Source organism: Mauremys mutica, chromosome 3, assembly GCF_020497125.1.
Source record: "Mauremys mutica isolate MM-2020 ecotype Southern chromosome 3, ASM2049712v1, whole genome shotgun sequence".
In the NCBI taxonomy this organism is placed as follows: Eukaryota; Metazoa; Chordata; order Testudines; family Geoemydidae; genus Mauremys; species Mauremys mutica.
In genome coordinates this window covers 125,102,421-125,117,849 of record NC_059074.1, presented here as the reverse complement: position 1 = coordinate 125,117,849, position 15,429 = coordinate 125,102,421, and positions in this window count along the sequence as shown.

The following is a 15,429-nucleotide window of genomic DNA, read 5'->3' as shown; positions in this document are numbered from 1 at the left end:
CACAGTTAACAATGCAGTCTCCTGAGAATCGAAAAAGAGCCCCAGCATGGACCGCTCGGGAGGTACTGGATCTGATCGCTATATGGGGAGAGGATTCAGTGCTAACAGAACTGCGTTCCAAAAGACGAAATGAAAAAGTATTTGAAAGAATTTCTAAGGCTATGACGGCTAAAGGCCACAGCAGGGACTCCGTGCAGTGCAGAGTGAAAGTTAAGGAGCTCAGACAAGCCTACCAGAAAACCAAAGAAGCAAACGGAAGGTCCGGGGCAGGTCGAAAAACATGCCGCTTCTATGATGAGCTGCATGCAATTTTAGGGGGCTGCGCCACAAGTACCCCACCCCGACCGTGGATTCTGAGGTGGGGGTTGTAATCTCTGCCATGTCTGAGGATTATGCAGACGGGGAAGATGAAGAGGAAGAAGAAGAGGAAGACCTCGCAGAGAGCACACAGCACTCCGTGACCCCCAGCAGCCAGGAGCTTTTTATCACCCTGACGGAATTACCTGCTCCCAGCCCTCACAAGCAACTATTCCAGAGAATGACGCCCTGGAAGGGAGCTCTGGTGAGTGTACCTTTGCAAATAGCAAACAGTGTTTTTTAAGCAAGCCTTTTTTAATGATTGATTTGCCCTGAGGACTTGGGATGCATTCACAGACAGTATAGTTACTTAGAAAAGTTTGTTAACATGTCCGGGGATTGAGAGGAAATCCTCCAGGGACATCTCGATGAAGCGCTCCTGTAGGTACTCCAGAAGCCTTTGCAGAAGGTTTCTGGGCAAGGCATCCTTGTTCGCCCACCATGGTAGGACACTTTACCATGCCATGCATGTAGCAAGTAATCAGGTATCATTGCGTGGCAAAGCATAGCAGCGTATGGTCCTGGTGACTGCTGGCATTCAAGAAGCATCCGCTCTTTATCTTGTTCTGTTATCCTCAGCAAAGTGATATCGTTCAGGATAACCTGGTTAAAAATCAGGAATTTAAGTAAGGGGGGTGGCCATTTTTCTACTGGGTTCGTGGAATGCAGCAGCTTAAAAAAAACACTTTCCTGCACGTAGCGAAGCGGGGGGAGGGGAGGAGTGAAATGCCGATGATCTTTTCTGTGTGGTCACCGGCGAGGCGATCTTCCCCAAGCTACCGGACAAGCAGTGGGTGGGGGGGGAGGGGGAAGGTTGTTGATTAGCAGGGAGCTAGCGTGGTATTAGCCATGCGTTGGGGGGGAGGGGTAAATCACTGAGACAGTGGCTTACCATGGCCGCATGCAAGCTGAATCCTGATGCCTGGACCTGTGTCTGAGATCTGTAACCCCAGAGATGCAAGCAGTCACTATTAAGATGAAAAATGCGACCTTGTAGGGAAATCACATGTGCTATGTAACGTGAATAGTGCTTTTCACTGTGAAAGAGTATAACCATTGTTCTGTAAAATGTATCTTTCTAAATATTTATCTCCCTCATGCAGCTGCAAATTTTTCAAGCGTCCCTCCTCCATCCCAAAGGCTAGCACAGATAAGGCGGAGGAAAAAGAAGACGCGAGATGAGATGTTCTCGGATATTATGGAAGTTACACGCAATGAAAGAGCTCATCTGAATGAGTGGAAGGACGTGGTTTCAAATTACAGGAAAGAGGCCAGTGAACGTGAGGACAGGAGGGATGAACGTGAGGACAGGAGGGACAACCGAGATGAGAGGTGGCGGCAGGAAGACCGGCAGGAAAATCAGCGGTGGCGGCAGGAAGATCAGCGGTGGCGGGATGCAACTCTGGGGCTGCTGCGTGATCAAACTGACATGCTCCGGCGTCTTGTGGAGTATCAGGAACGGCAGCAGGATCACAGAGTGCCGCTGCAGCCCCTGTATAACCACCCTCCCCCCTCACCATGTTCCTTAGCCTCCTCACCCAGACGTGTAAGAACGCGTGGGGGGAGGCTCCGTGCACCCGCCCACTCCACCCCCGTGGACAGCCCAACCAGAAGGATGCCGTTACTCTGAATTTTTTTTTAATGGCCTTCTCCATCCCTCCTTTCCTCCTCCCAAAGCACACCCTTACTTCTCTCCCTCTTTTTATAATGAATCAATAAAGAATTCATGCTTTTTAAATGAGAGTGACTTTATTTGCATAAGTAAGCTGTACTCGAAGGGGGAGGGGGAGTTGCTTACAGGGACTGAGTCAATCAAGGGGGTTGGGTGTTCATCAACAAACACAGCAGTCACACTGTACCCTGGCCATTGATGAAGCTCGTTTTCAAAGCTTCTCTGATGCGCACCGCTTCCTGGTGTGCTCTTCTAATCTCCCTGGTGTCTGGCTGCGCGTAATCAGCGGCCAGGTGATTTGCCTCAGCCTCCCACCCCGCCATAAAGGTCTCCCCGTTACTCTCACAGAGATTGTGGAGAATACAGCAAGCAGCAATAACATAGGGGACATTGGTTTGGCTGAGGTCTGAGCGAGTCAGTAATGTGCGCTAGCGCACCTTTAAACGGCCAAATGTACATTCCACCACCATTCTGCACTTGCTCAGCCTGTAATTGAACAGATCCTGACCACTGTCCAGGCTGCCTGTGTATGGCTTCATGAGCCATGGCATCAAGGGGTAGGCTGGGTCCCCCAGGATAACGACAGGCATTTCAACATCCCCAACTGTTATTTTCTGGTCTGGGAAGTAAGTCCCTTGCTGCAGCCGTTTAAACAGAGTAGTGCTTCTGAATACACGAGCGTCATGAACCCTCCCTGGCCATCCCGCGTGGATGTTTGTGAAACGTCCCTTGTGATCCACCAGTGCTTGCAGCACCATTGAAAAGTACCCCTTCGGTTTACGTACTGGGTGCCCTGGTGCTGCGGTGCCAAGATAGGGATATGGGTTCCATCTATCGCCCCCCCACAGTTAGGGAATCCCATTGCAGCAAAGCCATCCACTATGGCCTGCACGTTTCCCAGAGTCACAACCTTTCGTAGCAGCAGCTTAGTGATTGCTTTGGCTACTTGCATCACAGCAGCCCCCACAGTAGATTTTCCAACTCCAAATTGATTCCCGACTGACCGGTAGCTGTCTGGCGTTGCAAGCTTCCACAGGGCTATCGCCACTCGCTTCTCTACTGTGAGGGCTGCTCTCATCTTGGTATTATGGCGTTTCAGGGCAGGGGCAAGCAAGTCACAAAGTTCCATGAAAGTGCCCTTACGCATGCGAAAGTTTCGCAGCCACTGGGAATCGTCCCACACCTGCAACACAATGCGGTCCCACCAGTCAGTGCTTGTTTCCGGCCCAAAATCGGCGTTCAATGGATAGAATCTGCCCCATTACCATCAGGATCTCCAAAGCGCCGGGGCCCGCGGTTTGAGATAATTCTGTGTCCACGTCCTCATCACTGTCATCGCCGCGCTGCCGTATCCGCCTCTTACTCGCCTCGGTTCGAAGGTCCTGGTTCAGCATATACTGCACGAGAGTGCGCGAGGTGTTTAAAACATCCACGATTGCGGTATGGAGCTGAGCAGGGTCCATGCTTGCTGTGCTATGGCGTCTGCACGGTTCACCAAGCAAAAAAGGCGCGAAACGGTTGTCTGCCGCTGTCAGGGAGGGAGGGAGGGGTGAGGCTGTACCCAGAACCACCCGCGAAAATGATTTTTGCCCCATCAGGCACTGGGATCTCAACCCGGAAATGCCAAGGGGCGGGGGAGGCTGCGGGAACTATGGGATAGCTAGGGAATAGCTACCCACAGTGCAACGCTCCAGAAATCGACGCTAGCCACGGACCATGGACGCACACCACCGATTTAATGTGTTTAGTGTGGCCGCGCTCCACCCGATTTTATAAATTCTGTTTTACAAAACCGGTTTATGCAAATTCGGAATAGTCCCGTAGTGTAGACGTACCCTCTGTCTGCTCAGTGATTTTTCAGCCCCGGAGCCTGAGCCCTGTAAGCCTGAGTCAGCTGACCCAGGCCAGCCATGGGTTTTTTATCTCTGTGTAGACATAGCCTAAGTGGCCTGATTTTCAAAAGTACTGTACCCTCAGCTCCACTTGACTCCCCAAGAAAACAGATATCTCATTTACCTGCCTAACTTTAGGCTCCCGGGTTTAAAAATATTGACCTTATATTTTTTATGTTTTTATGTTACATGTTTTACTGAATGTTCATTTGTAACTTAAAGTTACTCAAGTATTTTGTCTGTTATCTAACGGCTTTACAATTCAGTTTCAATTGAGGAGTTAAAGTTGACAGGCCTTTAAAGAAAAGTGTTTTTTTAAGGATCAATTTCAATGAGGAGAGATTGGCATTGTATTATTCTGAAGGATGTAAATACAAAGGTGGTCCATTGCGGTATAATTAGGAGCAATGGGATGAAGTTAAGCAAAGAAAAATGTAGTCTGATTATCAGAAAAAATTCCTAATATATATTAGTCTATGAGAATATTTTCTTAAGGGAATTAATGGGAGTTCCAGCATACAAGACATTTAAAAGTCATCTGGACAAAGAATATATTATAGGAAACACTCTTGCACTGGCTTCTAGAAGATTCACAAGATAAGTATTTTCCATCTCTAGTTTCTATGGTTCTCCATAGGTATTTGGAATGAGAGCTGGTGAGACTGCTTTCAAATAGAGAGAGATGAGGTGGGTGAGGTAATATCTTTTGTTGGACAACTTCTGTGGGTAAAAGAGAGAGGCTTTCGAACTTATACAGAGCTCCTCTTCAGGACCTAGAGAAGAGCGCTGTGTAAGCTCTAAAGCCTGTCTCTTTCCCCAACAGAAGTTGTCCAATAAAAGATATTACCTCAACCACCTTGTCTCTCTAATATCCTGGGACCAACACGGCTACAACAACACTGCAAACAACAGTTGGAATACAGAGGGCAGCCAAAAGCTTTTAGCCACTTATACTTTCCTGCCAAAGATCACCTTCCATAAAACTGAATTCCTTTAAAGAAGGTGCCATACTGTCAGCACATCTGTCTCAGGAAAGGAAAGGAAGAGCTGAGGGAGGAGGATGGCTGTTCATTAATTGCATCATATTGAGCTTCAGGGCAGACATGTACTTGAGACAGCCAAAAGGTGGAGATTTCGAGGTTCCTCAAAAAAAAACAAAAAACAAAAAAACCCTTTTCGGAAACCTCCCTGTGGCAATACAAACTGTTTTACAGAAAAGGCAGAAGGACAAAACCAAGAAGCTCTGTAGAGTTGATAAATTCCTTTCAGGAGAGCTCAATTTTGAAGGCTTCATATATCTAAATCACAGCCACCTTGCTATCTTTATACTAAGAATCTTGCTGAAAATCAGAGCAGCACATCATTTGCACAAGGAATTTAAACAAAAAAAAGAAAAGATTGTTGCCCTGAGATAACATATCAAGGAGCAAATAAACTATGATCCAGGTTCTATGAAGCTAATCAATAATGTCATATGTAATCTCCTGTACAAAAAGGCAACATCCTTACAAATACGAAGATTTTCATAACAGCTTAAGTCTTCCATTGATGCCCTGAGAACAAAATGATAAGATTTGTATGGATCAAAGTTTGTCTTAGATACAGTTTCAGCCATGCAGATCTTACTCAGGTAAAATTGCCATTGAGAAAAAAAGAGAATTTTTTCCTGAGTAAAACTGTAGGATTCAGCTGTTAGGCAGGCATTGATTTGGCTAGGATGACCAGATGTCCCATTTTTAAAGGGACAGTCCCATTTTTGGGGACTTTTTCTTATATAAGTTTCTATTACCCGCCCACCCCCGTCCCGGTCTTTCACGATTGCTATCTGGTCACCCTAGATTTGGTACACAATTAACAAGATGATGTGCTGCAGATCCAGTTTCATGATCTAAAATATACACCATGACTTTATAATCTTGTGATATTTTAGTTCATGGCGTCTGAAATTATTTTCACACTCTATTGTATTTTAGATGTCAAAGAGGTAGAAAACTTATTGGAGATTTTAAAACAATGGGAAAACCTTAGCTAATCTTGAGGCTTCCCTGCTGAGTGAATAAGACCTAAATCACTGCAGTTTATATTTTAATGGAATTAACAAATCTGTTTACTGTATGTATATGTTAATTTTTTACTGCTGATAGGTGGGGAGACCTCTATCTTGAATGGAACTCTTGAATTCAAGTCTGATAATCAATTTTGTCAAAGCCATGCCCATGTAGGAACTTATTTAAGTAGAGTCCTTTCCAAAAGGAAAGATTCCACACCTTGAAACTAAAGCTACACTTTTTTTTTTGGAAAGCTACTTAGGTTTACAAAAATTGGAGAGATCTCCTCCTCAAAGCTCAGCAAGATAAAATAAAATGTGACTTCTTATATGTACATCATCTTCTTTCAAGGAATTTTAAGAGTAGTCAAAGTACCCTAAATTACAGTTTTAGGCAGAGTTGAAAATCTCCCCCTAGATTATTTTTAAAAAGAAATATGGTTCTCCCAGTTTGAGAGCTCAGATTTAGTATTAGACAGATGACATAGACAACTGCCTCTGGGATAGAATGTCTAAATAGATGTCAGGATAGTTTCTTGCTGAGATAAAAAAAAATTATTTTACGTATCTGTTTCATTTTCATTTAATGTGAATATCTTTTTACTGTAGGCGCACATGCAATACAAAATAGACAAAATAAACAAATATCAGCTCAAAAATTCTTCCTCACCCATCTCATTCAACCCCAGATTAACAAGTACCACCCTGCTTAACCTAGTCCTTCCTCATAAAACTGGGAGAACAGATGGGACTTGCAGCATGTAACTCTGTTACAAGAAGAGGGAAGCAAGCTCCATAGTTGAAGGCCTCTCAATGAAAATACCTTGCCAACAGCTCCCTCCTGTTTAAACCAGGAGACTGTTAGCTAAAGTGCTTTAGCAGATCTCACTTTAAGTTACCACAGTACATGGGGAAGAATTTAATTTTAAATCAAACTAAAGTATTTATAGGTGCTTTGTAGTGAGATTCCTACTTTGAATTAAGTGCCTCAGAATCCTTCGATCTTTTGTGCTCACCACCCTGAGACTCTTTGGAGCAGTAATGCAGCTGGTATAAAGAATTCTAGAGCTCATTTGGGAAAGGTGTGCAGGGCATGGGATACCAATGCACTTAGCAACAGCATTGCAAATGACAAATACCTCTTGTAATTGGACTTGTTAGGAATATTGGACTATGTAGAGGTGATTGGGGGGTCAATGTTTCTTCTCTTTCTGTGCATAATTCACATGCACAACTGCAAAGAAAATGTCAGAACAAGGCACAGAGTTTTCTTTAAGCTTTGTACATACCACTATTGTTTCAACTAGGGAGTGAGCCAAAGTTCACAGAAGTCAATAGAACAATTCTCACTGACCTCAGTAGGCTTTGAATCAGACCCCCTCATGGTATCAGAGATGCACAATCAAACATTTACTACCCAATCATCAGAAAACTGTGCCTGTGATGGGGAAAGGAAGAAGGAATGGTTAGTGAAATATTTTGCCCATAATTCAGTTTAAAAGTAGTAGAGATGGGCACTCATGAGGTTATTTTCTTGTACTTTAGAGAATGTGTTGTATTAACATTCTTATTGTTATTTTTAATTAATAATTCACTCTCTACAAAAACCATGTATCTACTGGAAATATAAGAACCCTCAAGAGAGAATGAAAGGAAACTTGCAGAAGAAGAACTCTCAGACTGGAGGAATGAAAAGAAATACTAGTAGCTGTCAAATTTACTGCGGTTTAATTGTACTTATCTATAAATTAGAAATTTGACCTCTGGAACCCGTAGGTCAAAAGTGAAATGATCTTGTGGGGCGATTATGTAAGATAATAATACTTAACAAGTATTTAGTGCTTATCTTTGTAAATCACTTTGAACTGATTAACTCAACTAATTTAAACTAAATGAATTAAATATGTACAGTTTTTGGAATGTCTAGATTCTTGTCTGCCAATCAGGGGGAGGAATATGTTTTTCTAACAACCTCTAGAAGTATTTAGATTAAGCAAGGAATGTGGTAAACACCCAGTGGATTGTGCTAGATGATAAAGGCAGGCTCATAGTTTAGCAAAGATTTTTTAAAAGATCGGATACTTACATGAATAAGAATTTATAGTTAAATCAGCTTGGATAAAAATACAAGGGTTATCAATCGTCATGCATCAAAGCATAAACAGGTCACCATCTGGGGTCAGGAAGAAAATGACCCTTGCGGTAATAGCACTGCAGGATTAAGTCCTTTGTTGAGGGTAGAGGGTTACACTTTCCTATGTAATGACTGACACGTCATTACAAGACAAGATAGACTAAATGGACATTTGTTCCTATGTTTCATCTGTCATTTCCTTAGCAAGAACAAAATATATTGTCTGGTACTGAGAACATGTATGAACTGCTAGATGACGAGACAAGGTTTAAAGAGGCCTTTATATGATGTACAGATTTTTGTAAAGGAACCATGAACCAAAATGGCATCTGTATAAAGGGGGGGGGTGGAATAATAAAAAAGAAGGGCAAGTGTTCTAAGGGCATCCAGTAGGCAGAGCACATTGGGGGAAACAGACCATCAGTCCAAAAAAACAACAACAACCAACCCCCAAAATACGGAAAAGTAAGTTTTAGACCATTAAGAACCAACTTACCTGATATTTGTTTCCGTGTGAATTGGTTTGAGAGAACAGAAGACTGGGATAGATGTTAATAATATTATTATAGTATATTATTATAACATTGTAGTATAATACTAATTAGTAGTATTTCTACTGCAACTTTCCTCTGTTGATGTCAAAGCACTTTACAAAGGTTTGAAAACATCATCACAAGGCCTACTGAAGTACAAAGACATTAAAGACTTGCCCAAGGTCACAAAACAAGTCCATGGAGAAGGTGGGACTAGAGCCCAGGGTTCCTGACTCCCATTCTCTTGCCCTTGCCAACAGACTTCATTGCTTCCTATAGGACTAACTTCAGTGGCGCAAGGTAGGGCAAAATACAACTCCAAGAGCCAGTTAAGTTTATGAGCTCAAAATGGGTATTCATCCTCTTTAAGGGAAGGTAGTAATTCCATTTGGTCCTCCATCAGAGTTCTGAATGTGGGGAGGAGGGGCCAGCCTTAATTTGTACTTTGGCGCCCTGAGAAATCTACTGGGAACTTCTTCAGTGAGCTGTTACAGACTTGCTGTTTCCTGTAAGTGCCCACTCTTCAAAAAGCACTGCCCATTCATGTCACTGCATTGGCCCCTATGATCTCTTGACCCTACAGTGAAGTTGCTGCCACTGCAACCCCATCCCCTGGTGGAGTTCTGGTCCTTCCACCATGTCTATCTATTTTTACAGCCTCCAGTCCCTCAGTAAGCCACCTGATTAAAGGTTTGCAGAATTGGGCCCCTTGTTGTCATTGTTGTTATATTTATTTATTTAACATTTATACTGCCATAGTGCCTAGACGTCAACCAGATAAGGGTTCATTGTATTAGATGTCTTACAGACATAAAGAAAGTGACAGTCTCTGTCCCCAAAACTTGCAGTCTAAAAAATAAGAAATAACAGATGGATGCAGAGTGACCAGATGTCCCAATTTTATAGGGACAGTCCCGATTTTGGGGTCTTTTCCCTATATAGGCTCCTATTACCCCCCACCTCCTGTCCCGACTTTTCAAGTTTGCTGTCTGGTCACCCTAGATGGATGAGACAAACAAGCAGCTCAGGGTAAGGGCAGAGTAAAAAAGGTAATATGATGTGTGTAATTGAGCAGTAATCATAAATTGCACCTCACTGCCTAGCTGTTATCAAATTCAACATAATGAATACTTAGGAAGAGGTGAGTTTTGAAGAAGAACTTGAATGAGGATAAAGTGGTGGGCTGATGGGTTTTGACTGCAGGCTTTTCCCATGCCTAAGGAACCACATGCAGAGTCGGATGATCAAGGTTGGCATCACTGATAAGGTAAAATGCTGGACAGGTAGGACAGGGGGAAGTCATAAGGGGTTTGAAAGAAAGAACAGGACATTTGTGTTTGATGTGGGAGAAAAGAGGTAGCCAGCGGAGAGACTTAAAGATGGGGAAAAGCAGAAACACACCTGCAGGGAGTTCAAAAAACATCCAAATTCTAATTCAGTTCAAGTCTCTTTCCGCGGGGTAGGCTTTATTAACAGGTAATATTCCAAAACTGGATCAAAGTAATGCAGAACACTTGGTAACAAGCAACACAGACCTTTCCAGCTTTCAGCAAACTCGGAAGGGCAGAATACACACTCTGCAACAGCTTCCACTTTCCTTTTATAATGCCAACCGAGATCACCCATGGGGTGGGCAAGGAACCTGAAAGTTCTTGTAACCTCTTACATGTTGGAACTTAGGAAGTGCCTTTACACCTTGTCACAATGGTGTGACCCTGACATAGTCAAAGCAACAAGCCACGGAAATGATCTTAGCAGCAACATTTCTAAGGGACTTGAAAAGGGCAAGTTTGCAAGCATTAAGGCCATGGAGGTGCTTACCCTAGTCAAGGCATGAGATGCTCAGGACTTAGCTGGCTACCAAATACTGTAATTCTTATTGCCTTTTGTATAATACACAACTAAAATATTCCTATTTTATATTTACCTTGGTGGTGGAGTTGGTAGTCAGAGGGAAAAAGTATTGAGAGAGTAGGATGAAGAAACAAAATAGAGGAAAATTAATTTTGTTTTACAAAACCTGCTCTCAGGCTTCAAATCCCTTTCTAGAAGTCTTAATGTTCCGTGAGATTTAAATGCCAAGATGATGTTGGTTTTATGACAATAATTGATCAAATTCACTAGTTTTGAAATGCCCTTTCGGAGAATGGAGGCACTCTGTGTCTAATTCACTATAGCCTTACATCTTGTATAGTCATTTACACCAGTGTAAAGTGGGTGTTAATTACTACCATTTTGATTTGGTAGCCTTTTACATTCACTTTAGACTAGTGTATATAGCTGCACAAGATTCAGGGCAATGGCGAATTGGTGCCCTATAAATGCAGATTAGTGTTGTTATGGCGATTCTGGTTGTTAAGTTATAATTTCCAAATATTTTGGGAAATTACTTTTTTACTGTGAGAACTATTATGGAGGAAGAGATGAACACTACTTTTGCATTATTAGATATTTTTGATCTCTGAACCACTAGCTTTTCAATTAACCCTAATGTCCTTTTGCAGGCAAAAGTCCCATTGACTTCAGTTGGAGTTAGAGATCAGGATCAGTGGAGGTATAAGAAAATAGGTGGAAGGTATGTTAAAGCCTTAAACTTATAGGGGTGACCTTGCACTCTGTGTACCCCAAACTCCCATTGGCTCCACCGGGAGCAAAATAGACTTTTTTTTTAAACAGATGATAATCCTGGGCAGGTTTAAAGAGTAAAGAATCCCTCTTTCCTTCCCCCACCCTTCACAACCCATTATGCCGCCTCCTCTTTGCACTTTTAAAAGAAATAGGCTACTACAGTGGTGGATGGTTCTTCTGTCATCCCAATTACACCAGCTGGCCTATGCAAAGATACTCGTTTAACTAGAAGTATACTTCTAGGCAAGATTACTGTGGCATTGAAAAAAATAGGAAAGAAATCATGCTACTTATTTTCAAAACAAAATATATTTGTCTTGCCAGCCCTGTTAATTAATCTTTCAGTCAGCTTTTCTTTAGAGCTTGTGTAAGGGGGGTGTCAAGTATTTTTAGGTCCCGCCCCATTGGTGTTACCTACTCCAGCTCCTCCTGAAATCAGTGGAAGTTTTGTCATTGACTTAAATGAGAGAAGAATCAGGCCTCAAGTAACTACACTGACTTAAAAAAAACAAGTAGAGGTCTTTGCAGTCCTCAAGTAAAGCTCTGGTTGAATCAATGAGAGTTTTGCCCGTGATCAAAAAATGCAGGACAGGCACCTACATATGCCCTACCATCCAAAACGCCAAGTGAGAAAGTAGAAACCATTTTATTTCACTCTGTTTGGCTACTTGACATGCAACTGTTTTCTGAAATGTAAAAACAAAAACAAGAACACTTCTAAAGGGTAGCAGTCATATGCCTCTAAAATTAAAAAACAGGAGCATGAAACATAATTACTCATCTTTATGAACCTAAAATAAATACATCAAAACACTGGAGGTTTTTGTACGTTGTCATTTTCACAGTTTGGACATATGTTTATAGGGGAACCTGTCCCAGTTAGGACATATGTTCCTGAGTTTGATTAGGACACGTTAGTAAATTTGGGGAATTTCTGAATAATGTGAATAATTTTGCTTGATTTACATTAAAAATTAAAGTAAAATGTTAATTGGTTTGAAGAAAATGTTCAGTAAAAGGCACACCAAGACTACAACAACAAAGGAAGGGAGGTTTCTAATTAAAAAGATATTTACATATTTATCGAGCACATATATTCTACATCGGTAATTCTGAACTGGTTGGTATCAGCAGAATGTTTGCCTTCAGTTTCAAAGGGAAGGCAACAGACTTGTCTAGAGACTCAACTAGTATACAGTAAATATAAACTGAAATTACATTTAAACGTCTAAGACTAGTCAGGAGAAAACAGACGTTTATTTTTAAGGGCTAGAACATCTTGACACTTCTAATTTGCACTTTAATTTGACGATTTAATTAATAGCCCGGTTTTTGTTGTTGCTCTTTTTGATTGTTTTTAAGTTTGCATTAAATCAATCCTGGATTTTTTTTTTTGTGAGGTAGGAAGAGTGATTTGGGGGAAAGGATCGTGTACATTCTACATAATCCCGCATTGCAAGCTGAAAAGTAGGAAAACAAATACTCCAGACATTTATTTACTCACTGATTCTTAGCATTTTCAGTTGGACTATATTATATATGTATTGGTTATTATCAAGGGAGGATAATAATAGCATGCTCGGTTTATCGTGATTGCGATTATTTCCATGGCAGTCTTCTTCACATAACCTTACACCTAGGGAGATGATAATGCAGATGCAGACAGACAGATCCCAGGAACGTAGGGGGAACAGCTGGAAGCTGGTACTCGCCCAGTGTAAGAAGGAAAGTATTGCTATAAATTGGGAGTCTTTATAGCTGTTCGGCTGGAGGAAGTTTTTGGCTGTAAACTGTCATGCACTGCAGCTCTCGGTGAAAAGGCTGTGAAAGTGGGGAGTTTTCTCTCCTGAGAACCAAAGTGCAATTAAGATCAGAAAGGAGAAGTAGGGCAGAGGGGGAAAATAATAATAAAGAAGAGGGCACGAATAGCTGCCCAGGAAAAAATCAGTATTTTCCCTATCCCTCCCAAAACATACACAGCTCTCCCACCGTTTGCACTCATTTTTATGTTGTTTAAAAAAAAACCCTGCAGGTATTCTTTTGATCATTTTTAACTTAAATCCGGGAAGACTGTTTAAAAAGTGTCAGCTAAATCTTGGGATATTCCTTAGTTCTTTGGGGCTAAATGGCGAAGTCACTAAAACAAATATAAAAGTGAAATATGCGAAGTGAAATAAACTCCATCTTCCTTTTGAATGGTAAATTAGAGAAAATGATTACATCTCGTGATACTACATGCAACATTTAATAATAATGTTCAAAGCATTTGTGTTGCCAGTGGTATTGGAGCTTTCCTTTCACGTATTGTTCTTCTTTAAAATTAAGGAATTAGCCTGCTTAGAAATATTTTAATTCCGAATCGTCAATAACAATGTTTCTATTAAGTTTCAAACCATCTTAATATATAATCAGATCGAATCCCGTTTCCCTTTCATACCTAAATCCACTAAAGCAGACGCGTCGCCTTCGATTCCGCTTGACTCTATTACGGTGTGTCAGCTCTACAGATGGTTCATTTGCAGGCATATTAGATCTGCCGAAGAATTTAGAACGAAATTTGTCTTACCCTGGATCCACTAAAATAAAAATAACTTCAGAACACTTCAAAAAATCAGAATGTGTCGAAAGCAGAGAGAGGTATTTTTTAAAGATCTAAACTGAGCTGCTAAGCATTACGGGCTGTGAGGGAGACTCCCTCATTTTGGATTACTTTTAAGAGTATCTTGAGATGCAGGATTTTGCAGTGTGATGATAAGATGTTAGAAATCTCATCGTTTAAAAAAATAACGCAGATTGTCACAGATTGACAGCCTCGCATAGAATTTCTGAGCTTGAATGCTCATGCCTTTTACAAGTAAAGTATTATTTTTTGTAGGAAACACCGTAAGTAAAACGAGTGTGTGATGTTCGGCTGGTGGAAAGGATATAGTGAAAATATTGAGAGCGGTGACTCTTCTTGCCCGATTTTTGAAAACCTGCTTGCAGAGAAAGATCGTTCCCCATCAGAAGTGGACTAGGTGCGCTCAGTAAGCAAAGCATGTCGATTACAAAGCTTTTTAAAAATCATGTGCAAAGACTAACTCAAAGTAGGGAAATGTCTTCACCCTATTTCCGTAAAGTAACAGAGAATGTTTGCATTCGCGATGAAAAAAAAAAGCAAAACGGTCGAGCAAAATAACATTAACTTGATCACCTCATGTAGCTTTTTAAAAATACAACTTTGATTTCTAAACTTAAGATGAAAAAAGGGTGCAGAATAGATGATGTATTTGAAATGTGACTAATGTAGCAGTTTTATTCCTGCAATCAAGATGCGTATATCAATGTGAAAAATGTGTTTATATAAAATGTGCGTGCATGTACATAAAACGTATCTATCTATCTATCTATCCCCAAGATTAACAATTTTTGAGTATAGCTCTCCATACTAAACATTGGTTTCAACTTGTTGCTCTTCCAAAGGGATTGCCATTAACAGAGAAACTTTTCTTAAAAAGCAAACTTAAAAAAAACCTCATTAAATCAGTTCAAATAAAACTAATATCCAGTATTTTGAATGTATGTTTGCATGAAATCTTTTTTTTTGAGAAATCCTTATTTTTACACTGCACTGCCTCCCCTCCCCTTCTTTTGCTCCTGTTTAAAGCGATTGTTATTGTTTAAAGAGACCCCATTGAACTATTTCCTGCTCATTGTCACCTCTCTCCCCCCTCTCCCTCTATCCAGAGATTCTCACAGAAAGGTAATAAACTGTTCCCTCACACCACAGATCGCAGCACCTCCTGAGAATTCAAACCGTTCGAAAGCATTAGTATGTTTCAAAATATTCATTCTCACTCTGTATTTACGTCTTGGCCCGTGAGACTGACTGAAACTCCGAGGATTGGAAAGTTTTTCATTTAAAACACACAAAGCCCTTTTTTCCTAATCCAAACATACAATTTTCTCCTTGTTATAAAGGGTGGGGGGAAACTAAGCGTCAATGTATCGATATAATGTTTATAAATATTTCCAATTTAAATGTTAGTGTGCTTAGATGGTGGTAAGCATCAGTCGTTTAAATATGCACATGTACTATAGAGATTAGTGGCAAGAGACAGAGCTACAGTCCTTCTAAAAGATGATCTGAGGTGGTCAATAAATTCTTTAGGTTGTGTGAAGGTAAT